Source organism: Podarcis filfolensis (genome assembly GCF_964270895.1).
Source record: "Podarcis filfolensis genome assembly, chromosome: 6".
Taxonomy (NCBI): domain Eukaryota; kingdom Metazoa; phylum Chordata; class Lepidosauria; order Squamata; family Lacertidae; genus Podarcis; species Podarcis filfolensis.
The window spans coordinates 95,284,809-95,308,674 of NC_139609.1; the positions used below are offsets into that span (position 1 = coordinate 95,284,809).

At 47.2% G+C, this 23,866-nt stretch overlaps 2 protein-coding genes across 5 annotated transcripts in view; both read right to left on the reverse strand.

The window, feature by feature from the left end:
* ANGPT4 (angiopoietin 4) overlaps positions 1–23,866 on the reverse strand; it is a 199,884-nt gene that overhangs the window by 129,145 nt on the left and 46,873 nt on the right. The gene's annotated exons all lie outside the window — the stretch shown is intronic.
* Positions 1–23,866, reverse strand: part of RSPO4 (R-spondin 4) — a 199,046-nt gene that overhangs the window by 81,032 nt on the left and 94,148 nt on the right. Inside the window, exon 6 of one of the 2 annotated variants that reach the window (XR_014549206.1) lies at positions 18,074–18,096. The exons of the other annotated variant lie outside the window; for it this stretch is intronic. The gene's annotated coding sequence lies outside the window, so the exon portion shown is untranslated. Of the gene's footprint in view, positions 1–18,073; positions 18,097–23,866 lie in introns of those variants that run through there. 2 annotated transcript variants of the gene reach the window in all.

Sequence of the window (23,866 nt, forward strand, 5' to 3'; positions counted from 1 at the left end):
GTGGCTGGGTTACTTGAGAGACCAACTCGTTCCTTAAATGTAATTAATCAGTCCATCAATTACGTCCCAGATGGGGGCTCGAGGCAGCTTGAACAACGTAAAAGCACGCCGATAAAAATACAAAAAAAGCTAACGACGTATAAAAGGGAAGGGTTTACCCCAGAGTGTAAAAACCCCAGAGTGGCTGGGGCAACCCAGTCAGATGGGAGGGGTACAAATTAATAATAATAATAATAATAATAATAATAATAAATAATAATGCATCAGAATAATGTAAAAAAACAAATCTATTAAAACACAGAGAGTAAAACAGCACTATTTGAAGCCCTTTCCTGAAAAAAAGAGTTCCCAAAGGCCCATTGGTGGAAGGAAAAGGAGGGAGCCAGTCTAACTTCTCCAGGGAGGGAGTCCCAGAGTCTGGGAGCAGCCACCGAGAAGGCCCTATTCTGCATCCTCACCAAGTGTGCCAGTGGTCGGTTCGAGAGAAGGGTCTCCCCTGAAGATCTCAGAGCCCAGTTTGTATATACCCAGGACTAACTGCGTTCTGCAGGAGATGGCCTCCTAAACTCACTGGATGTTAACTTGGAGCCGGGCTTTTAGGGAGGTTGTCCTGGTACTATGGAATACCATCCCTGTGAGATATGACAGGACAGGCACCAATCAATCAATCAATCAATCAATCTTTATTATGGTCCAGAGACCGAACAAATAGTTACAAAGCAATGCACAATTCAGACAGCCTACCTCCAGGTTAAACAAGCATTTTGTTCAGACTTAAAGATAGGGATCATTGGTTCTTGCAACCACCGATACCAGTCTTCCAATAGGAACCTGACATAGTGAGCCTCTGATTTTCCCGTATTTATCTGCACTCTGGAAATAACTGAAGACACTTTCGTTTCAACAAGCTTTTCCAGTTTTTTTGTCCCTGTTCTTAAACCTATCCCCACCTGTTTCGTGTCCCATTTTTGAAACCATTTCCCCCCCTCCTCCCCAAAATCAGAGGAACAGTGCCTGTACATTTTGATTGATTGATTGATTGATTGGATTTCCCTCCCACCCTTGTCTCCAAGGACCTCAGTGTGATGTACATGGCTCTCTCCATTCATTTAATCAAAACAACAATCCTGCGAGGTAGACTAGGTGGAGAGACAGTGAATTGCCCCAGGTCAGTTGGTGAGCATCATGGCCGAGTGGAGATTCGAACCCCAGTCTCCCAGGTCCTAGACGAACACGCTGACCACTACACCACACTTCCCCTCTCCTCCAAAACTTTGCAGAGGGAAGCTGGCTATTGACACCACCAGCCCCTGGACTGACAGGCAGGTGAGGCTGGTTGAGAGCATGCTGAGATTGACAGGCCAGCGCTCCACTTGCCCTGATGGGACCCGCCTTCACTTGCTAGAAATTATAATGAACACAAAGCAAGGTTTTGCTCCATCTTTTCTGGAGGGCACATCCCAGATCTCTCCCAATCCTTTCTTTGCTTTCATAAACTCAGGAATCAAGGCATGGATGGAAGAGGGAAATCTATGCACCCCAATGAGGCAACTCCAATAATAATAATAATAATAATAATAATAATAATAATAATAATAATAATAAATTTATACCCCACCCATCTGACTGGGTTTCCCCAGCCACTCTGGGCGGCTTCCAACAAAATATTAAAATACAATAGTCTATTAAAAATTAAAAGCTTCCCTAAACAGGGCTGCCTTCAGATGTCTTCTAAAAGTCTGGTAGTTGTTTTTCTCTTTGACATCTGGTGGGAGGGCGTTCCACAGGGCGGGTGCCACTATCGAGAAGGCCCTCTGCCTGATTCCCTGTAACCTCACTTCTCACAGCGAGGGAACCGCCAGAAGGCCCTCGGCGCTGGACCTCAGTGTCCGGGCAGAACGATGGGGGTGGAGATGCTCCTTCAGGTATACTGGGCTGAGGCCGTTTAGGGCTTTCAAGGTCAGCACCAACACTTTGAATTGTGCTCTTTGAATTGTACTTAGGATTGATCCCCAATATTTGCAGCCGAAGTTGGCTCAGAGAATGCGTTGGGCCGGGAGGGGAGGTTTGAATGAGGCTCGCTGCTCTTTGCTCCTGTTGGCAGCGAGCCAGAAGGGGCAGGCCAGGAACAGGAGGCAAGTCCGGGCCGTGAGCTTCAAGACAGCAAAGCAAGCTGCAACAGAATCATTGTGCTGCAACTGATCCACAACAGGTGAGCAGCTGCCTCTGTCCTACGCATCCTTAGCAGAATGAGCTCTGCCCGTTCCAGTTGCCAAGCAGAACGGTGCCAGCAGGGAGCTTTGGAAACCAAGGGCCAGGCCTCCTCGTAAGGGCCGGTTCCCCTTCCCCTCTCTCCATCACTTGCTGCTCGGACTGTAAGGAGGCAGCATTCGCTGCAACCAGAGCTGTTTCTGTGCAGCTGCAGTTTCGGAATCTGCTAAAACTCTCATTGTTTGTCCCCCTATCCCCTATCACGTACCCTTCAAGTGCCCCAATTTAACCAGGATTGGCACTGGTCCCAATCCCAGATGCCCTGCTTTGGCTCGCATGCTCTGGCCATGCCAGAGTTTGGTTCCAAAAGACGGGTGTTGGCTCACACCAGAGCGCAGGACCAAAGAGCGGAAGGAAGACGTAGCTTGGCCCTGCACATCACCGCTCCTCTTTCCCGCTGTGTCGCGGCACTTCTGGATGAAAGTACTGTATTTTTCTGTGTATAAGACTATATTTCCCCCCAAATTTTTGAAGTTTGAAATTGGGGGTCGTCGTCTCCATCCCCACCTTGCCCCGCTGTGTACTAGTTGTGGCTACATCCTTATCCCCATTGTCCTGCCAGGTCATGACAGGTAAGCACCTGGAACCCCTGGAATCCTGCAATGCTCGGAGATTGGGGTGCCACGCAACAATATGTCTTTACCTTCTCTCCTGGGCTGTGAACACCTAGAATAGAGTGGCTGGTCTACCAGTATGGTGGCAGTGTATCCCTGGTCTAGGAGCAAAGTAAGTATTGCACTGCTCTCTTAAGCATGTTGCCTTCATGCTAAATTATGTTGTACAGTGGTACCTCTGTACAACATGTAAGGTTCAGGAAAAGGGCAGACCGAGCGTTTCGTTTCATTCATTCATTCATTCATTCATTCATGGCTTTTAAAAAGGTAAAGGACCCCTGACAGTTAAGTCAAGTCGAGAATGACTCTGGGGTTGCGGCCCTCATCTCGCTTTACTGGCCGAGGGAGCCAACGTTTGTCCACGGACAGTTTTTTCCGGGTCATGTGGCCAGCATGACTAAGCCGCTTCTGGCAAACCAGAGCAGCGCACAGAAACACCCATTACCTTCCCGCCGGAGCAGTACCTACCATATTTTTTGCTCTATAAGACTCACTTTTTCCCTCCTTAAAAATAAGGGAAATGTGTGTGCGTCTTATGGAGTGAATGCAGGCTGCGCAGCTATCACAGAAGCCAGAACAGCAAGAGGGATTGCTGCTTTCACTGCGCAGCGATCCCTTTTGCTGTTCTGGCTTCTGAGATTCAAAATATTTTTTTCCTTGTTTTCCTCCTCCAAAAACTAGGTGCGTCTTGTGGTCTGGTGCATCTTATAGAGCGAAAAATACGTTATTTATCTGCTTGCACTTTTTGGCGTGCTTTCGAACTGCTAGGTTGGCAGGGGCTGGGACCGAGCAACGGGAGCTCACCCCGTCGCGGGGATTCGAACCGCCGACCTTTCAATCGGCAAGTTCTAGGCTCTGTGGTTTAGACCACAGCGCCACCCGCATCCCTTTTCATGGCTTTTACATCCCACCTTTTCCTACCAAAGAGCTCAACATGGCAGACATCATTCTCCACCTCCCCGTTTTATTGTCACAAGCTCTGGTAGTGAACTGATGTGGCCAAGGCAGGCTGAAGTATCTCTTACGTACAAAATTGCCTGACACCAAGTCTTAATCTGTCCACCTTCCTTAGCCATGCAGAATCTCTCTCAGACCGAAGGGCCACATTCATTTTTAAGGGAATTTCCAGGGGCCGCATGCCAGCGGAAGGCTAGAGGAAAGAGCAGGCAAAGCAAAAAATGTGTTTTGTGCCATGACGTCACACACCTCTGTCCTCTGTCCAGGCAAGCCAGAGGCATTCTCAGAGTTCAAGGATGCAACAATGGGGACTAATCGCTTGATGTTTCTGTTTGATCCCTTCTCTTTTTTTTTTTTGTATAATTTTTTATTAGTTTTTCAACATATCATTTTAAACAATAATTAAACATACTTTTACACCTTATACAATTTTTTTTTTACTTCTATCAATCACATCTGAAAATTTTCCAATCTAATTACTTAATTTACATTTTTTATTTTCACTATTACATTTAAATCTCATAACTAATACCTCTCTTCTTTCTCTTCTTTGCAATCTTTCATATATTTCTCCTTACAAAACTAGCATAATTTGTTGATTACAGTTGCTCCTCAAATAATTTGTGTATTTCTTCCAATCTTCTGTAAATCTCTGGTCCCGCAGGTTTTGAATCCTTCCTGTCATTTTGTCCAATTCTGCGTAGTCCATTAATTTTGTCTTGTTTGATCCCTTCTCTGTCGTTAAGACTGTCCAGGAATTCAGACTCATCTTCCCAGCTATGGGGTGGAAACATGGTGTCATTGGCAAAGTGAGAAGACTGTCAGATAGCCTAAGAATGTTTATCCTTCATCCACGCTCCTTCTAGGACAATGTTTGCAGATGACTTTGTTCTTTCAAAGCGCTGATTGCACGAGGCCACATCATAAACCCAAACAATGTAATTAGCCTTTCTGGCACGCGGTAAGAAGACGTCCAGAAACCACGTCATGCGACCAGTTCAAAACATGTTGCGTTGGGAAGAATGAGCTCTTGCCTCTGGCCATGGGGAGGAAAGGGTGTTGAAGGATGCGCATCGCTCTCCCTTTCCCTTTGAAGTCTCCTCTTACCGTAACTTGGGGACTTTAAAAACAGGTTCTCCTTCCTTCCTCTGACCACTTAAAGAGCTCCTGAGGAGGCGGGAAGAGGAGCCTGTGAGTTCTGCAAAGCTGAGATCAGAGATACCCATTGCAAAACCCAGCCGGTCAGGGTGCAAAGTCCTTCTACAGCAGGGGATTGCAGGATCGTATCTTGTAACCCTCACCCACCCGTAGAGCTGATAGCAGTTTGATGTGTGTCTCTGTGTGAATTTGGTTGAGCAAATGGGATGGAAGGAAAGGGTTAAACACACACACACACACACACACACACACACACACACACACACCCAGTGTCACAATCCCCCCAATACTCAGAGAGGAGTTTTTGAGTTTTTTAAAACAAACAAACAAAAAACACTGGTCAAAGCAATCATGGATCTTGCACTTTTTATATCTTCCAGATTCAGGGAGGACAGGAATAAGAGAAAGATATATATATAAATCTGTTAATTTTGGTTTCTCTCTCTTTTAATTTCCAATCCTAACACCATTTTCTTCAATCTTAAATTCAGCCTTGAACTATTTTCTGCATGAGTTTTTTTTTTTTAAAGAAGTTCTCAGAAAAAGTAACCTGCATTTTATTCTCTTAACAAACAACTGGAACTCAACAGAGCTCAGTTCTGGCACCTCTCAGGTAGGCGCCATTGCCATTCTAAGAGAACAAGGGAGGTGTTCATAATGAACTCCAGCATCCCTTTTCTAGAAAAATAGCACCGAGAATAGCTCTTCTGGATCAGGCCAGTGGCTCATCTCATCCAGAATCCTGTTCTCACAGTGGCCAACCAAAAGCCTGTGGGAAACCTACCTATTTGTGTGCGGTTTTGCCCAATAAATTTTCTCCCGCTTGGACTACTGCAATGCGCTCTACTGCAATGCAATTGAAGGTGACCTGGAAACTACACTAATCGAGAATGCGGCAGCTAGACTGGTGACTGGGAGTGGCCACTGGGACCATATAACACCAGTCCTGAAAGACCTACATTGGCTCCCAGTATGTTTCTGAGCACAATTCAAAGTGTTGGTGCTGACTTTTAAAGCCCTAAACGGCCTCAGCCCAGTATACGTGAAGGAGCGTCTCCACCCCCATCGTTCACTAAGGTCCAGCTCCGAGGGCCTTCTGGCAGTTCCTTCCCTGTGAGAAGTGAAGCTACAGGAAACCAGGCAGAGGGCCTTCTTGGTAGTGGCACCTGCCCTGTGGAACACCCTCCCACCAGATGTCAAGGAAATAAACAACTATCTGACTTTTAGAAGACATCTGAAGGCAGCCCTGTTTAGGTACGTTTTAAATGTTTGATGTTTTGTCGCATTATTAATATTATTATTATTATTATTATTATTATTATTATTATTCTGTTGGGAGCCGCCCAGAGTAGCTGGGGAAACCCAGCCAGAGAGGTGGGGTATAAATAATAAATTATTATTATTATTATAGGATGGAGGAGCTCTCAGCATTAACACCCCAAGTGCAGGTAATCTTCATGAAAAGGGGAGGGGAGGAAGGGGAATAAAAGATGAGGCTAAGTTCAAATTGAAAGCCAGGTGGAATAGCTCTGTCTTACAGGCCCTGCGGAAGGAAGTTAAATCCTGCAGGGCCCTGGTCTCATGGGACAGAGCATTCCTCCAGGTTGGAGCCATCACTGAGAAGGCCCTGGCCCTGGTGGAGGATAGTCTGACTTCCTTAGGGCCCGGAACCTCTAAACTATGATTATTCATGGACCTTAAGGTCCTCTGCGGGGCATACCAGGAGAGGCGCTCCCGTAAATACGAGGGCCCTAAGCCACAAAGGGTTTTAAAAGTCAAAACCAGCACCTTAAACCTGACCCGATACTCCACCAGGAGCCAGTGCAATGGTTTTGCCTCCACGGCTGGAGGTAGCAATGTGTCTGAATATCAGTTGCTGGAAACTACAAGAGAGGAGAGGGGCTCTTGTGGGTTTCTGGCTGGCCACTATGAGAACAGGATGCTGGACTAGATGGGCCATTGGCCTGATCCAGCAGCCTTTTCTTGCATTCTTCAGATGCATAGTATATCAACAGCAGGAGGCCTAGAGGCTCGCATGTCTGCTGGATGTACAAAGGTAAACAGTCAGGCTTGCACCCCTCCATAACGTAGGGAAGGAGGCCAAAGGATTTTTGCTTTTCTTTTTCTTTTAAAAGAAATATTTATTGAAGTTTTACAAAAACATAAATACAAGAACACATAATAAAAGAAAAAAGAAAAATAAAGATACAACATATAAAAGCACAGAAAAAATAAGAAAAATTAAAAACAATTCCATTTTTCATAACTTAAAACTCATTTGCTTGTTTCTTTGACCTCCTCACACCTCCCCTTCTTGTATTCCCATTTAAATAATCAAATCAGCAAATCCTTACCCTCTTTCATTTATCTTATCTCTATAACTTAACATTTTATAACTCAGCATTTTCATCCATTATCAATTCATTTTTGCATATTCTTATTACCTTTGTTGCTAAACCCTTCTTCCATATTCTTAAAGCATTACAGCTGGAAACCACTTAATTTCAGGATTTTTGCTTTTCTCCTCAGCAGAGGTGGCAGGCATGGTTCTCCTCCTACTCATTCACCTGTTATAACTCTTGCAACCTGGCTCATTCTTTTGGGATGCTGAAGAAGACATTTAAGTGGCCAGTTAAGGCCAGTCTTACAAAGAAACTTATGCGACTATTTCAGCAATGGAATAATAATAATAATAATAATAATTTATTATTTATACCCCGCCCATCTGGCTGGGCCTCCCCAGCCACTCTGGGCGGCTTCCATAAAAACCAAAAATACAGTAAAATATCACACGTTAAAAACTTCCCTGAACAGGGCTGCCTTAAGATGTCTTCTGAATGTCAGGTAGTTGTTTATCGCTTTGACATCTGCTGGGAGGGCGTTCCACAGGGCGGGCGCCACTACCGAGAAGGCCCTCTGCCTGGTTCCCTGTAGCTTTGCTTCTCGCAATGAGGGAACCGCCAGAAGGCCCTCGGCGCTGGACCTCAGCGTCCGGGCAGAATGATGGGGGTGGAGACGCTCCTTCAGGTATACTGGACCGAGGCCGTTTAGGGCTTTAAAGGTCAGCACCAACACTTTGAATTGTGCTCGGAAACGTACTGGGAGCCAATGTAGGTCTTTCAAGACTGGTGTTATATCCCCTGTTAGATTCTAACCCTGTCTGGGTACAGGACCCCAAGAACTGGAAGCGACTCATGGCATCATCTAGACTGACCCCACCAAAACCACAACAGTTTGTTAACTTGCCCTCCACTCCACGGTTGGCACTGTAAGGAGCTCTGGGTACGAACCCTGCCTCATATTGTCAAATCCTGTCCTGACTCCCACCCCATTGACCAGAGAGTGCAGACATTCCTGTTTGACCCCCTGTGACTCCCCAGATGCTGTTGAGGGATGGAAAATTCTTCCCAGACTTCCTCAGAGATCAGCTTACTGCTGGGTTGGAGCCTAAGGATCAATGGGTCTAATTTTAGCAAGAAGCCACAGTCTCTGCTGGATACAAATATCTACTTTCTTCATTTAAAAACACACCCACTCTCCAAGGCCCATTGACTCAAAAGCTTGCGATGCATCTCCTTGTCTGCAAGACGGACAAAGAAATCTGGGCGTTTGGTGTGCTGATCTAAAATTTACTAGGTCGGCAGAGGCTTGTCTGCATTGATTGGGAACAATCAGAATGCTCTCCTGCACACAGCTCACAGATAAACTATAGAAGTGGAAAGCTTGGCCCTGGCAGGAGCAAATAAAAAGTAGTTAACTTATGGAACTCACTGCCACAAGATTTGTTGAGGACAGCCGCTAACTTGGAATGTGTGGGGTTTGTTTGTTTGTTGTTGTTTTTTTGAAGGACTAAACAAATTCACTGAAGTTCGTGTTTTGATTTGAAGTTGGCATTCTACCCTGCAATAGCCAATGAATGCGATGACACCTCTGAAATGTTGGACACACAGTTTCTGTTTAAGGCTCAGGAGCAGGCTGGACCAGATCTTCTGATCAGTAGCCAATCTCAACGCCTCCGGAGGAGACTGAACGCTGGACAGCAAAAACAAAATTCCTCACCGCACCCCGCCAGGCCGACTGCACAGAACTCCCCGGCTGTGGGACGGCAGCTTGCACCCTAGATCACTTTCCCTCGCACCTGTTGGCATCTCAAAGATTGGGTTTCGGAGTAAGGAATGAGGACAGAGGCCTTTTTCTCCCCTGCCATCAGGAATCCTTCATTTCCTGGGGCCTAGATGGTTGCAGGCAATTTCTTTCGCAGGGAATTTTTCAGAGTTTATTTGTGTGCTACGGGCCTGAGAAAAACCCCTCTAGAGGAATGCAGTTTTGCGTAATTATTATTTAAAGTCCAGTTTTGCAGGTTGACCTGGAAGCTCATAACTCATCCACAAACTCTTTGGAGGACCCCGAGACAAGTCAGGCAGTTTTCCTCATCTGTAAAATGGGCGTGTTAACCCACTATAATTGCTCTGTGTTGTCCTTCTGCTGACCTCGGCCTCTGTCTTGCCTTGTTGGTATTTTACACTGTGTCCTTTTGGTTCTTCGTTTGATTTATTACATATAAACCAAACCCCTTGTCCTTTCTGATATGAAGAAGCCTCCATGTCAGTAGTAGTAGTAGTAGTAGTAGTAATAATAATAATAATAATAATAATAATAATAATAATAATAATATATTACTTATACCCCACCCATCAGGCTGGGTTTCCCCAGCCACTCTGGGCGCCTCCCAACAGAATATTAAAAACATGATAAACACCAAACATTAAAAACTTCCCTGAACAGGGCTGCCTTCAGATGTCTTCTAAAAGTCCGATAGTTGTTTATTTTCTTGACATCTGATGGGAGGGTGTTCCACAGGGAGGGCGCCACCACCAAGAAGGCCCACTGCCTGGTTCCCTTTAACCTCACTTCTCGCAATGAGGGAACCGCCAGAAGGCCCTTGGCACTGGACCTCAGTGTCTGGGCTGAACGATGGGAGTGGATATCTTGTGATATGTTCCAGGCCAGTAGGGAGATGATTTGCAAGCACAATTCAAAGTGTTGCTGCTGACCTTTAAAGCCCTAAATGGCCTTGGTCCAGTATACCTGAAGGAGCGTCTCCACCCCCATCATCCAGCCCGGACACTGAGGTCCAGTGCCGAGGGCCTTCTGGCTGCAAGAAGTGAGGTTACAGGGAACCAGGCAGAGGGCCTTCTTGGTGGTGGCGCCTGCCCTGTAAAACACCCTCCCAGCAGATGTCAAGGCAATAAACAACTATTTTACTTTTAAAAAACAACTGAAGGCGGCCCTGTTTAGGGAAATTGACGCTGTATTGTTTTTAATATTAGGTTGGAAGCTGCCCAGTGTGGCTGGGGAAACCCAGCCAGATGGGTGGGGTATAAATATATTATTATTATTATTATTATTATTATTATTATTATTATTATTATTATTACAAAGCAAAAGAAAGGACACTGACAAACACCCTGCAGTCTCATGGGACTGAAATCAGCCGTTATTCCTTCATTGCAGAGGGTTGGACTAGATGACCCTTCGGCGGCCTTCCAAGTTTACGATTCTACCTCAAACCAAAGACAAGTGCATCAAAAATGGGAAGGAAAGGCTTTCACCACACCCACGAGAATGCTGCTGAAATTTTCTCTCTCTCCTGATGCTTTTTAAAACGCCGTTTCTGTTCTCCTTAATTGGCGGCAAATGGTGAAAATAAAACACCGAGTGCCTGTTTGATGCAACAGTTGTCCTGACGTCGCTGAGGAGTGGGGAGGAAGATCAGAACTGTGCCGCACAGAAGGACGAGCACCGAAGGAGGAGGTGGTCCCTGGGAGAAGGGTAGGATTCTGGCAGCCAAGCTGTGAGTCACTCAGCTTTGCAGCCATCCTCTGAGCGCCTGAGTCACGGATCATCCTGCCTTATTTTGGGAGAGGCAGGAGAGAGAGAGAGAGGTGCCACCCACAAGACAACCATGAGTCAGAATTCCACCCTACACACACCCCCAATACACACCCAACCCATATCCATAGGATCTCTTGGGGGGCAACTTTCCGTGTTCCATATTATGTAATCGAAAGGTACATTTAATAGTACAGTCATACCTCGGGTTACAGACGCTTCAGGTTGCGTTTTTTCGGGTTATGGACGTGTCGAAACCCAGAAGTACAGGAGCGGGTTACTTCCCGGTTTCAATGGTTGTGCATGCGCAGAAGCGCTAAATCATGCTTTGCGCATGCGCAGAGGCGCCGAATCGCAACCTGCACGTGCACAGACGTGGGGCTGCGGGTTGTGAACGCTGCAAATTGCGAACGTGCCTCCCACACGGATCACGTTCGCAACCTGAGCGTCCACTGTAGTCATAAAACAATGCTAAACAGGTTCACACAATCTATGCTTAAAGCACGGAAGGAAAAAGCAGGAAAACGACAAGCCCCGCTGACTCCCCCGGCCCATTGGCCACTATTTCAACAATATTATTATTATTATTATTAATTATTATTTATTTGGAAATAAACTAAATCACACACACACAGACACAGACACACTCAAAATATTTTCTCTCCTGTTTCTCCCTCCTTCCTTCCCCCCCTCAGTCGCCCACTCCCATCCTTTAACGCCTCGTGAGTAAATACAGGAAATATGGGTTTTAGCGGAGTCCTTTAAATAACGCAAATGAAATCCAGACCCGCAGGCATGGCCAAATTTGGCCTTCCATCTGTTTTGGGACTACAACTCCCATCATCCCTGACCACTGGTCCTGTTAGCTAGGCATGATGGGAGTTGTAGTCCCAAAACAGCTGGAGGGCCAAGTTTGGCCATGCCTGCCAGAGAGCAAAGGAAACCCTGAGGGAACCTTACAAGTAAACAGGTCAAGAAGAGTGTGTAGTGTGAAGGGGGGGGGGAGAGAAAGGGGCTATGTCTTTCTTGGTCTGGTAGAAAGCAGGAAGACACTCAACAACACTTACAGGAGGTAAATTCCCTCAGAACTACACAGCCAGTCAGGGCCTATCATGAGTTACCTCAGCAAGGATCATGCCATTCTGATTGGTTGCTAGGGGTGACCTTCACTGCCCTCTTGGTTGGTTAGAATTAACCCTTAGGTTACTAATGGAATGATCTCTGCTGCTGTACTTCCAACAGAAACAGCTTTGGAAGGAAAGGAGGAGGGGAGAGACGCAAATTCCTCTTGGTTCTAGTTGCTCCTGCTCCTACCACCTGCTTTTGAAGCACGTAAACAAGAGAGGGGAGGGGGAAAAGAAAGCATTTGTTGCTTGAAGGAGCAGGCTAGACTACTATCTCTCAAGTGGGATGTGCTGGGCCCAGGGGTTAACCCGAGCAACACGGTCCAGGTCCGGTCCCGAATCCAAGGATTCCACGAGGAGTCAGTCCGACAGGGCCAAGGCAGGACACGAGGCAGGAAACCAGGCTAGGTCTGGCACAGGGTCTCAGGCAGGTTCTTGCAAACAGCAATGTTGCTCCCACAACCTGGGGTGAGGTCCGACAGCCTTTTATCTCTGTCGGGGTAATGGGCGGTCTTGATCCCCCGGCAACTCACCTCCCTGTTTCGCCCAAAGGTGAGCACTCCTCCTGCGAGTACTCAGGTCTCTCCTTCTCTCTGACCTTAGTCTCTGCAGCTCAGGAGACGTTGGTGGGTTACTAGACCCAGAGGCTGCCCAGCTCTCCTGACCCAACTGTTAGTGAAGCAGCTGTAAGTGATGGCCCAGCTGAAGGCAACGAGGGAATCCCGGCATCTGGAGCCAGGGCAGGCTCAGGCCCCTGATTTGGCCCAGCTGGTGTTTGTTTCAGGGGAACCTGTGCAGGCTAGGACTCTTCAGGATCAGGCCCCAGATTTGGTACAGATGCCGCCTGAGGCAAAGGATCCGGTGCGTACTGAGACTCCTCTGGTTCCGAGTCCAAGCCCGAGTCCCAGGCCATCACATAGGACCACTCTTGGAAACTTGCTCCACCTCACTATTTAAAAGGGCAAGCTGGAACATTTGCCCACACAAATGTTCCCAGGTGAGAGCTCCTCTGCACACCTGACCCAGCAGGCTGGAGGGATGTGTCTTTGTCTACATGTGAGTAAGCCTCCCCCCCCCAGCTCACTAATCCAACCTGCAAGGTGGTTACCGTATTTTTCGCCCTATAGGACGCACTTTTTCCCCTCCAAAAATGAAGGGGAAATCTGGGTGCGTCCTATGGGGCAAATGCAGGCTTTCGCTGAAGCTTGGAGAGCGAGAGGGGTCTGTGCGCACCGACCCCTCTCGCTCTCCAGGCTTCAGGAAGACATCCGCAGCCTAGGCAGCCCTGCGGGAGTTCCCACAGGGCTATCTAGGCTGCGGATAGCAGCCTGCCGCCCGGTGCGAGGGGCACCCTGAAGCAGAGCGCCCCTTGCGCCGGGCAGACATCCGCAGCGTGGGGAGCCCTGCAGGAGTTCCCCGCAGGGCTCCCCACGCTGCGGATAGCAGCCTGCCGCCCGGCGGGAAGGGCGCTCTGCTTCAGGGTGCCCCTCGCACCGGGCGGCAGGCTGCTATCCGCAGCCTAGATAGCCCTGCAGGAGTTCCCCGCAGGGCTCCCCTCACTGCGGATAGCAGCCTGCCGCCGGGCGCGAGGGGCGCCCTGAAGCAGAGCGCCCCTCGCGCCGGGCATACATCCGCAGCGTGGGGAGCCCTGCAGGAGTTCCCCGCAGGGCTCCCCACGCTGCAGATAGCAGCCTGCCGCCCGGCAGGCAGGGCGCGCTGAAGCAGAGTGCCCCGCGCGCTGGGCAGAGATCGGCCAGCCCCACAAGCTCGGGGGACAGCAGGGAGGCGCAGCGCCGCCATCCCGCTGTTCCTCGACCTGGTTCAGTTTCCCCGACCAGCTTTTGGGGGGGGGGGAAATAAAGAAAAATAAATTTTCCTTTATTTCCCCCCCCCAAAAAAAAAACTAGGTGCGTCCTATGGGACGGAGCGTCCTATGGGACGAAAAATACGGTAGATCATCTGCCAGGAGATCCACTTCTGAATGAATCTCTCCCCACCCTGGTTTGTGGGTTGAAACAGCAGGCTGGGGTTTCCTGCTCATGATAAGGAGAGTCATCTTCAAATCTCTCAAGGGGTGTCACATAGAAGATGGAGACAACTTGCCCCCCCCCTGCTCTGGAGGTTAGGGCTTGAACCACTGGATTCAAGTTACAAGAAAGGAGATTCTGCCTGAAACATCAGGAAGAACTTTATGGCAGAAAGAGCTTCTTTGACAATGGAACACTTTCCCTTGGGAGGTGGTAATAATAATAATAATAATAATAATAATAATAATAATAATAATAATTTATTTATACCCCGCCCATCTGGCTGGGTTTCCCCAGCCACTCTGGGTGGCTTCCAGCAAAATATTAAAATGCAATAATTAATCAAATATTCAAAATGTCCCTGAGCAGGGCTGCCTTCAGATGTCTTCTAAAAGTCAGAGGGCGTTCCACAGGGTGGGTGCCACTACCAAGAAGGCCTTCTGCCTGGTTCTCTGTAACCTCACTTCTCGCAGGGAGGGAACCACCAGAAGACCCTTGGAGCTGGACCTCAGTGTCCAGGCTGAACAATGGGGGTGGAGACGCTCCTTCAGGTATACAGGACCTTCGGCCATTTAGGGCTTTCAAGGTCATCACCAACACTTTGAATTGTGCTCAGAAACGTACTGGGAGCCAATGTAGGTCTTTCAGGACCGGTGTTATGTGGTCTCAGCGGCCGCTCCCAGTCACCAGTCTAGCTGCCGCATTCTGGTGGACTCTAATTCAGCGAAGGTCTTTAAACAGCGACTTTATCCTTTAGTAGCGATTCCTGCATCATAGCGGGTTGGACTAAATGACCACCAAAGGTCCCTTCCAACTCTGCAAGCCTATAATTCTGCAACGGGCCAAGGTTACCACCCTAGATGCCCGAGTGGAGGATACGAACCCTGATCTCCCAGGTTCTAGACCGGCACTCTAACCACTGCGCCACACTGCCTCTCAGAAATTCTCAGCGGAAAGAAACTAGTTGCAGGCAGACCTACAGACCCAACATTGGCCTCCCCCCATCTCTTTTATCTTGGCATCCGGAGCCGGTCAGTTTTCCCTTTTCATCGCTTTGCAATCTCAAGTCAGCTGCGTGTTCTGAGCAGCGGGTGGAAAGTCAAGGGGGGGGCGTGTGTCGTGCGCCCCCGAGAAGCAGCAGGAGGTGTGGGCTCTGCGCTAATGCGCGTGCAATTATGATCTATAGGTTTTGGAGGAGCAGCATTGCCGCGTGACAGCTGGCAGCCGCCCCCTCCTTTGTCTCCCTCCCCTCCCCACGCAGGGGGCTGCTCATGTACACAGGAAAAAATGGGGGAGCCTGGGGGGGGGGTGATTAGGCAGTTGCTATAGCAGCCCCTGTGGGATGTGCGGTGATCACTCAGCCCAGGCTGCCAGGCGCAAACGCGCGCACAAATCCATACGGATCCCCCGAGGCTGTGCGTTATCTCCGCAAATCGCCAATCCTGGGATGGAGTCGATGCAAATCTTTTAAAATATTGCCTCGGCTGAAGTGTGGCGGAGACATTAGGAATCGAAAGGCGACGGGCCTCTCAATCCTCTTGCATGACTTGGCCCTTTGTTGGCCTCTGAAAACCTACGGGTGCTTGTCTTCAGACCCTCGGATCCCGAATTTTAATTAATTTATTTATTTGGACGCTCTGGGGGAACGGGTGCGTGGGTTTTGTGTGTGCTTGGAGGTGGGGACGTGAAGGGTCCAAGACGGTTCCCTCTTTCCCTTAATCACAGTGTCTCCAAATCGCCACCCTCTGCATTGCTATTGCACGTGGAAGTCCCCCTTGTGGGGTTCAGAACGCGACTTTATGCATGGGGAGGGAAAGCTACTGTGTTGTTACTATTTATATCCTACCTTTTCCCCAGATCGGAACTCCAGGCGCCTTGCACAAATTAAAACAACATGGATAAAATGCAAAGAGGGAGCTAAAATCCTATAAGGATAACCGCTATAAAGTAATTGAATTAATGGAAATGAAACAATAGAGGATAAAAAAATCTATTAAAATACAGATAATAGAAACAGCACAGCACTTGGGGGGGCACAACAAGGAGGGTGGAAGGACAACAAGGAGGGAGCCAGTCTAGCCTCTCTAGGAAGGGAGTTCCAAAGGCTGGGGGCAGCCACTGAGAAGGCCCTGTCTCTCATCCCCACCAAAGACGGGGAGCAGGCAGGCAGGCAAGAAAGGGTTAAGCATCCCTCCTCACTAACTGTCTCTTGGCTCAATCTCCTTCCCTGAAGCTCCTCTTTCAAAGCAGAACATTGTGCTTGCATGTAATGGGTAGGTAACATAGCTGTGTGTCAGCTGCGAATCCTGAATTGCAGAGGGTTGGACTAGATGACCATTGGGGTGCCCTACAGCTGTACATTTCTACAATTCTATGTGCAGTTGGTGGTGGGCATGGGACTGGCCTTTTAAGCCTCAGATCTGCAGGTTGCACTTGTGAGCTGGGATCTGAACCCATGCTTTGAGCACTTGAGATCCTAATACAGTGGTACCTCGGGTTAAGTACTTAATTCATTCTGGAGGTCCGTTCTTAACCTGAAACTGTTCTTAACCTGAAGCACCACTTTAGCTAATGGGGCCTCCTGCTGCTGCCGCGCCGCCGGAGCACGATTTCTGTTCTCATCCTGAAGCAAAGTTCTTAACCCGAGGTACTATTTCTCTGTTAACGGAGTCTGTAACCTGAAGCATATGTAACCCGAGGTACCACTGTAGTACCGTAATAATCTTATAAATCTGACTTTCATCACCTGCCCTGTGATTCCCATTGTTGGCCTTTGACTTGAATTTCGACTTTGGGAGTTACATTCTGGCACATGTGCGCTGCAAATGCATCGATCCCTGGCGGAGCCTCTGCTTGGAATGTAGAAGGACCCAGGATTGATTCTCAGCATCTGGGAACATTCCCTACGCAAAAGTTTGAAGAGCGCAGCTGCCAGTCCGTGCTGGCAATACTGAGCATTTGTTAGGTAAAGGGACCCCTGACCATTAGGTCCAGTCGTGGCCGACTCTGGGGTTGCGGCGTTCATCTCGCTTTATTGGCCGAGGGAGCCGCTGTGCAGCTTCCGGGTCATGTGGCCAGCATGACTAAGCTGCTTCTGGGCAAACCAGAGCAGCGCACGGAAACGCCGTTTACATTCCCACCGGAGCGGTACCTATTTATCTACTTGCACTTTGACGTGGTTTCAAACTGCTAGGTTGGCAGGAGCTGGGACCGAGGAACGGGAGCTCACCCTGTCACGGGGATTCAAACTGCCGACCTTCTGATTGGCAAGCCCTAGGCTCTGTGGTTTAACCAACAGCGCCACCCGCGATGCCAAAAAGATTCGGGGGGAAGTCACTTCTGGGTGCAGCACAATCCTCACTGTGTTTCCTCAGAAGTAAGCTTCCTCCCTACTGTGGCGAGGGAGGTTCTTTGTCCTCTTCCGAGGAAGAAAGCCTCAGCTGGGAGGTTTAAACAGGTTCCTTGACTTAAGAGGATCAGCCATTACAAATCAGGGAGGGGAACACGGAAACTGAACTAAAAGCCTCCCTCCCTCCCAGGCGCATTAACCTCTTAGTAGCTTTAGTAGCAGAGACATCACCTTGCCGACAAAGGTCCGTATAGTTAAAGCTTTGGTTTTCCCAGTAGTGATGTGTGGAAGTGAGAGCTGGACCATAAAGAAGGCTGATCGCCGAAGAATTGATGCTTTTGAATTGTGGTGCTGGAGGAGACTCTTGAGAGTCCCATGGACTGCAAGAAGGTCAAACCTATCCATTCTGAAGGAAATCAGCCCTGAGTGCTCACTGGAAGGACAGATCCTGAAGCTGAGGCTCCAAGACTTTGGCCCCCACATGAGAAGAGAAGACTGCCTGGAAAAGACCCTGATGCTGGGAAAGATGGAGGGCACAAGGAGAAGGGGCGACAGAGGACAAGATGGTTGGACAGTCTTCTCGAAGCTACCAGCATGAGTTTGACCAAACTGCGGGAGGCAGGGGAAGACAGGAGGGCCTGCCGTGCTCTGGTCACGAAGAGTCGGACACGACTAAATGGCTAAACAACAACAACAACAACAAGCTTTTAGCTGTGATTCCTGCATTTCGGCGAGCTGGACCAGACAACCCCTTGGGTCGCTTCCACCTCTACAGTTTTATGACTCTATTCTTCTCCTCCATTCAGTGGGTGTTAAACACTGTCGCCTATTCCAGCACCTATTATGCAGGGCTTTGGGTTGCAGGATCAGGACCTCAATACGTTAGGGACCACCTCTCCCCATACGAACCAACCCAGATGCTGCGCTTGTCATCTGAGGCCCTTCTGCTCCCTGAGAGGTTTGGAGGGTGGCAACTTGAGAATGGGCCTTTTCGGTGGTAGCTCCCCGTCTGTGGAACGCTCTCCCCAGAAAGTCTCGCCTGGCACCATAATTACATACAGTGGTACACTGGTATCTCAGGTTACATACGCTTCCGGTTACATACGCTTCAGGTTACATACGCTTCAGGTTACAGACTCCGCTAACCCAGAAATAGTGCTTCAGGTTAAGAACTTTGCTTCAGGATGAGAACAGAAATCGTGCAGCAGCAGCAGGAGGCCCCATTAGCTAAAGTGGCGCTTCAGGTTAAGAACAGATTCAGGTTAAGTACAGACCTCCGGAATGAATTAAGTACTTAACCTGAGGTACCACTGTACCTTGGTTCTCGAACGCCTTGGTACTTGTACATTTTGGCTCTTGAACGCCAAAAACCCGGAAGTAAGTGTTCCAGTTTTCGAATGTTTTTTGGAACCCAAACGTCTGATGCGGCTTCCCGGTTGAGTGCAGGAAGCTCCTGCAGCCAATCGGAAGCTGTGCCTTGGTTTTTGAACATTTTCGGAAGCCGAATGGACTCCTGGAATGGATTACGTTCGAGAACCAAGGTATACGACTATATTTTTAGGCACCAGGGGAAAACATTCCTCTTTACCCAGGCTTTCCACCACTAAATAACCTATGGCCTATTAAAAGTCCTGCTAGATGTATTAATATGATTATTTTATTATTAGGCTGTGTATTAAGTTTTTAGTACTGTATTATGCTGTGTAAATTATGTTCTTAATGTTGTACACTGCCCTGGGATCTTTGGATAAAGGGCAGTATATAAATTGAAATAATAATAATAATAATAATAATAATAATAATAATAATAATAATGTCATGCATTTAAAGCACTACAATGCCACTTTAAATGGCTGTGGCTTCCCTAAATAATTCTGGGAGCTGTAGTTTGTTAGGGGTGCTGAGAGTTGCTAAAACACGCCTCTTCCCCTCCCGGAGCTACAATTCCCAGAGTAGCTTAATCAATCCCTCGTCATGGGGAACTTTGGGGAATTGTAGCTCTGCAATGGGAATAGGGGTCTCTGAACTGCAGCTCCAGTGGTCTAAACCATTGAGCCTCTTGGGCTTGCCGATCGGAAGGTCGGCGGTTCGAATCCGAGTGATGCGGTGAGCTCCTATTGCTTTGTCCCAGCTCCTGCCAACCTAGCAGTTCAAAAGCACACCAGTGCAAGTAGATAAATAGGTACCGCTGCGGTGGGAAGGTAAACGGCGTTTCCATGTGCTCTGGTTTCCATCACGGTGTCCCGTTGCTCCAGAAGTGGTTTAGTCCTGCTGGCCACATGACCTGGAAAAAGCTGTTTGTGGACAAACGCCGGCTCCCTCGGCCTGAAAGCAAGATGAGCGCCGCAACCCCAAAGTCACCTTTGACTGGACTTAACTGTCCAGGGGTCCTTTACCTTTACCTGACCATTGGGCTTGCAATGTGGCCGTGCATGCTCAGCTTAGCCTTTGACTTATTTGTGCCGAAGGCTGAAACAATTACTCTCCTAGCAATGGAATTTATAGCTATGAACACTGCAGGCTACAACTGGACCCCCAGTGAAAACCCCTCAGCTCCGGCGGCCGAACTAGTCTGGCCACATTGCAGCAGAACCTGATGCTTGCGACACCGTCCGTCAAGCCACCTGCCAGTGATCTGATGGGAGACATGGAACCCTGTGCAAACCCCAGATTGGCCCAGGACATTTTCCTGCATGCGGCGAAGGAGAAAGATTCCTTTCATAGGCAAAAGCCGACCAAGACTGGCAGCTGAATCTTACTCCAACGCTGGCAATTGGGCAGCAGGTTACCTTTGGGGACACAAGGCAGGTTGCAGTGCATGCACTGCAAAGATTCCTGCATTTCAGGTTTGGGGCTAGATGATCCTCGAGGTGTCTACAGTTCAATGATAATGCCTGATTGGGAATCACTACCATCTCACTTGCATCTGATTTGAATTTCAGTTCAGCTCCAAATTATATTTCTGGCCTGCGGCGACCTCTAGTGGTGGGAGCTTTATTTGCACGCTCGAGTTGGGGTTGACTTTCCCGCAAGTTGAGTTTAACTTGGATGATCCAGTCCAGTGCTGGATTTACGTATAAGCTAAACAAGCTATAGCTTAGGGCCTGCTCTCTTGGGGACCCCCAAAAAAAATTAAAGAAAAAAACAGGATGTACATTTCCAAAACATAAGATAAAAATCATATAAAATAAAACCTACCTACAGCAACCGTGTTTTGTGTTGTGTAGGCTCCTAGGATGTAAGTCATGGGCCCCGCCTGCTAGCCTGCTATCCTATAATATCCCTGGTTTGCTCCTTTCTATATATAGGGTGCCTACATTCTGCATGGACTGGTTGCATGGCAACATGGGCAAATGGCTTTAGATACCTATTAAAGGTAAAGGTAAAGGGACCCCTGACCATTAGGTCCAGTCATGGCTGACTCGAGGGTTGCGGCGCTCATCTTGCTTTACTGGCCGAGGGAGCCGGCATATAGCTTCCGGGTAATGTGGCCAGCATGACTAAGCCACTCCTGGCAAACCAGAGCAGCACACGGAAACACCATTTACCTTCCCGCCGGAGCGGTACCTATTTATCTACTTGCACTTTGAGGTGCTTTCGAACTGCTAGGTTGGCAGGAGCAGGGACCGAGCAAGGGGAACTCACCCCATCGTGGAGATTTGAACCGCCAACCTTCTGATCGGCAAGCCCTAGGCTCTGTAGTTTAACCCACAGTGCCACTCACGTCCCAGATACCTATTAGGTCCATCAATTACCATCTAGCATATATTCAACACAAAAAACAGTGGCAATTTGTTGTTGACAAAGGACAGCTGGACATATAATGAGCCCCATTACCTTCAGTAGCTTAGGGCCTCATCAAACCTAAATCCGGCCCCGCTTGGATCTGTTCATTGTGAAAATATATTTCAGTGCGAGCAAATGAGCATGGTGGGAGAGTCAGAATCCTACATGTTGGATTCAGTAAACACCAGTACGAGAGCTATACGCATTAGGAGGAGGCAGGATCTACTGCAGGCATAGGCAAACTCGGGCCTCCAGATGTTTTGGGACTACAACTCCCATCATTCCTAGCTAACAGGACTAGTGGTCAGGGATGATGGGAGTTGTAGTCCCAAAAAACATTTGGAGGGCCGAGTTTGCCTATGCCTGATCTACTGGATCTCCCTACACAGTCACTCAGCCCAAGCAAAGATGTTGTCTGAACCACAGGCTGTGGGTCTCCTCTTTTGCTTGGATGCCAAGCTCACGTAGTGAAAATGTGAATTTCGTTGAAAAAATGGCTCCTTCCTCTTTCTGTTCCCTATTAATAGCATTCGCCCTAAGGTGGGTTTCAGCAATTAAAACAATTGAAAACAATTTTCTGGGGAATGATCTATAATGAATTGAAGAAAATGTTCAAGATAACTTTTAGTAAAAAACCCAAAAAACTAGAAGCTTTTCTTCTAGGGATAATACCAAAAGACAATGATAATAATAATAATAATAATAATAATAATAATAATAATAATAATAATAATAATAATAGTTTATGTATGCTACAACTGTAGCTAGAATGGTTTTTGCCCAGAGATGGAAAGAAGATGCAGTACTAACCAAGAATGAGGGACTGATTAAATTAATGGATTATGCTGAAATGGCAAGATTAACAGGTGTAATAAGAAACCAAGAAGAAGAAAACATTATCAAAATTTGTGGAATATCTGAAAAACTATTGCATACAAATAAGTTCATTAGCAGGGTAAAACAGGGTAAAACAAGCAGTTAAACATACTATCAAGATATGGGTAGGTAGCCGTGTTGGTCTGCCATAGTCGGAACAAAATAAAAACATTCCTTCCAGGAGTGCCTTAGAGACCAACTAAGTTTGTTATTGGTATGAGCTTTCATGTGCATGCACACTTGGTATCCGAAGAAGTGTGCATGCACACAAAAGCTCATACCAATAACAAACTTAGTTGGTCTCTAAGGTGCTCCTGGAAGGAATTTTTTTAATACTATCAAGGGAAACTGAAAAGTAACTTAAAAATTGTTTAATGTGAAAATGCAACATAAAACATTGAAATTAAAAAGAAACCACAAAAGGTGGGGGTGGTGGAAGTCAAATATATGTGTGTATTGGAATTGTGTGCGATTTGTGTGTTTGTGATTTGTATGTCTGTAAATTTTTGAAAAATAAAATAAACAGAAAGAAACCAAGAACATGTTACAGAATGCACCTCAATTAAACATCTGTTTCGCTGGCCACCTTGGGGGAAAACCCCCCAATTCAAAACAACTTGAAATCCCAGAAATAAGGTGGGGCCTAAAAGTAAATACCTCAGGGGTCAAAAGCCAGGATAAAGAGATCAGTTCTCACACTCCAGTACCAAACTCTTGAGTTGCTTGTGTTAACCTGAATGTGTGCTATTACCCATTAAGAACATCCTCCTGTATTTCCTGTGGATTCTGACAGGTGTTGTACAGATGTTGAACGCAACTCAAAATACCTGAGAAAAAGTTCTTTATAAAAACTTAGTTTATTTCAAATTTTCAAAACTGTATTTACAGGATAATGAGATATAGCATGAGAGAGGGAAAGAAAGAACGCAATAGTGGTAATTGTAATAAGTGAAAATGCATTTCGAAAGCTTTCCAAAGCTTCTTAAGGAGTTAGGCTTTTCTTCAAAAATCTTATCAAAATGATCTCTCCATTCTTGTCCTGAAGGAGGTGGAGAAGTCAAGATAATTGAGAGGCTAAGGTGTCAAAAGTGTCTGTCCCTCCCCAAGACTAGACTATAATATTTATATGCTTGAACTCATGTATATCAGCAATGATCTCTCATTTTTAAAATCTACTGTAATTCAAAATGTATTGGATTATCGCTCCTAAATAATGAACTATCTGAATCCCAACTTCGTCATTTAAATGCCAACCTTTCCTAAACGACGACTTTCCACTAAGCTCAAAACAAAACGCTTTTTGTTCTAGGTTTGTGCTGCCTGCTGGTTACCTGTCATAGAGCTCTTTCGAAGCTTCAGAAAATATTCCCTCTTTGCGTTCATCTTGGTACATTAACCAACAACATTAACAATACTAACTTGACCAACATCATTCCCTCGATAGCCACTTTCCAAAGCCTTTCTTTGGTTTCCCAGAGATAAGAATAAAAGTAAGAGACATTTGAATGAACAAAGATCTCAAATACCGTCAGATGGTAAAAGCAATTGAAGTCCCAGAATATAGAAATGTAGTTTTAAACTATCAATAAAGCTGGAGGAGGAAGGGGAGTTTGGCTGAAGTTTTTTGTTTGGGGTTTATTTTTCAGATACATAGTACAAATTAACATTACAGAGGCAAATGTGGAAGAATAAAAGCTGAACATTGACTATTGTACCACAAAGTTAATTGCTGTATCATTTAAACTGTAAAGGTAAAGGTAAAGGTAAAGGTACCCCTGCCCGTATGGGCCAGTCTTGCCAGACTCTAGGGTT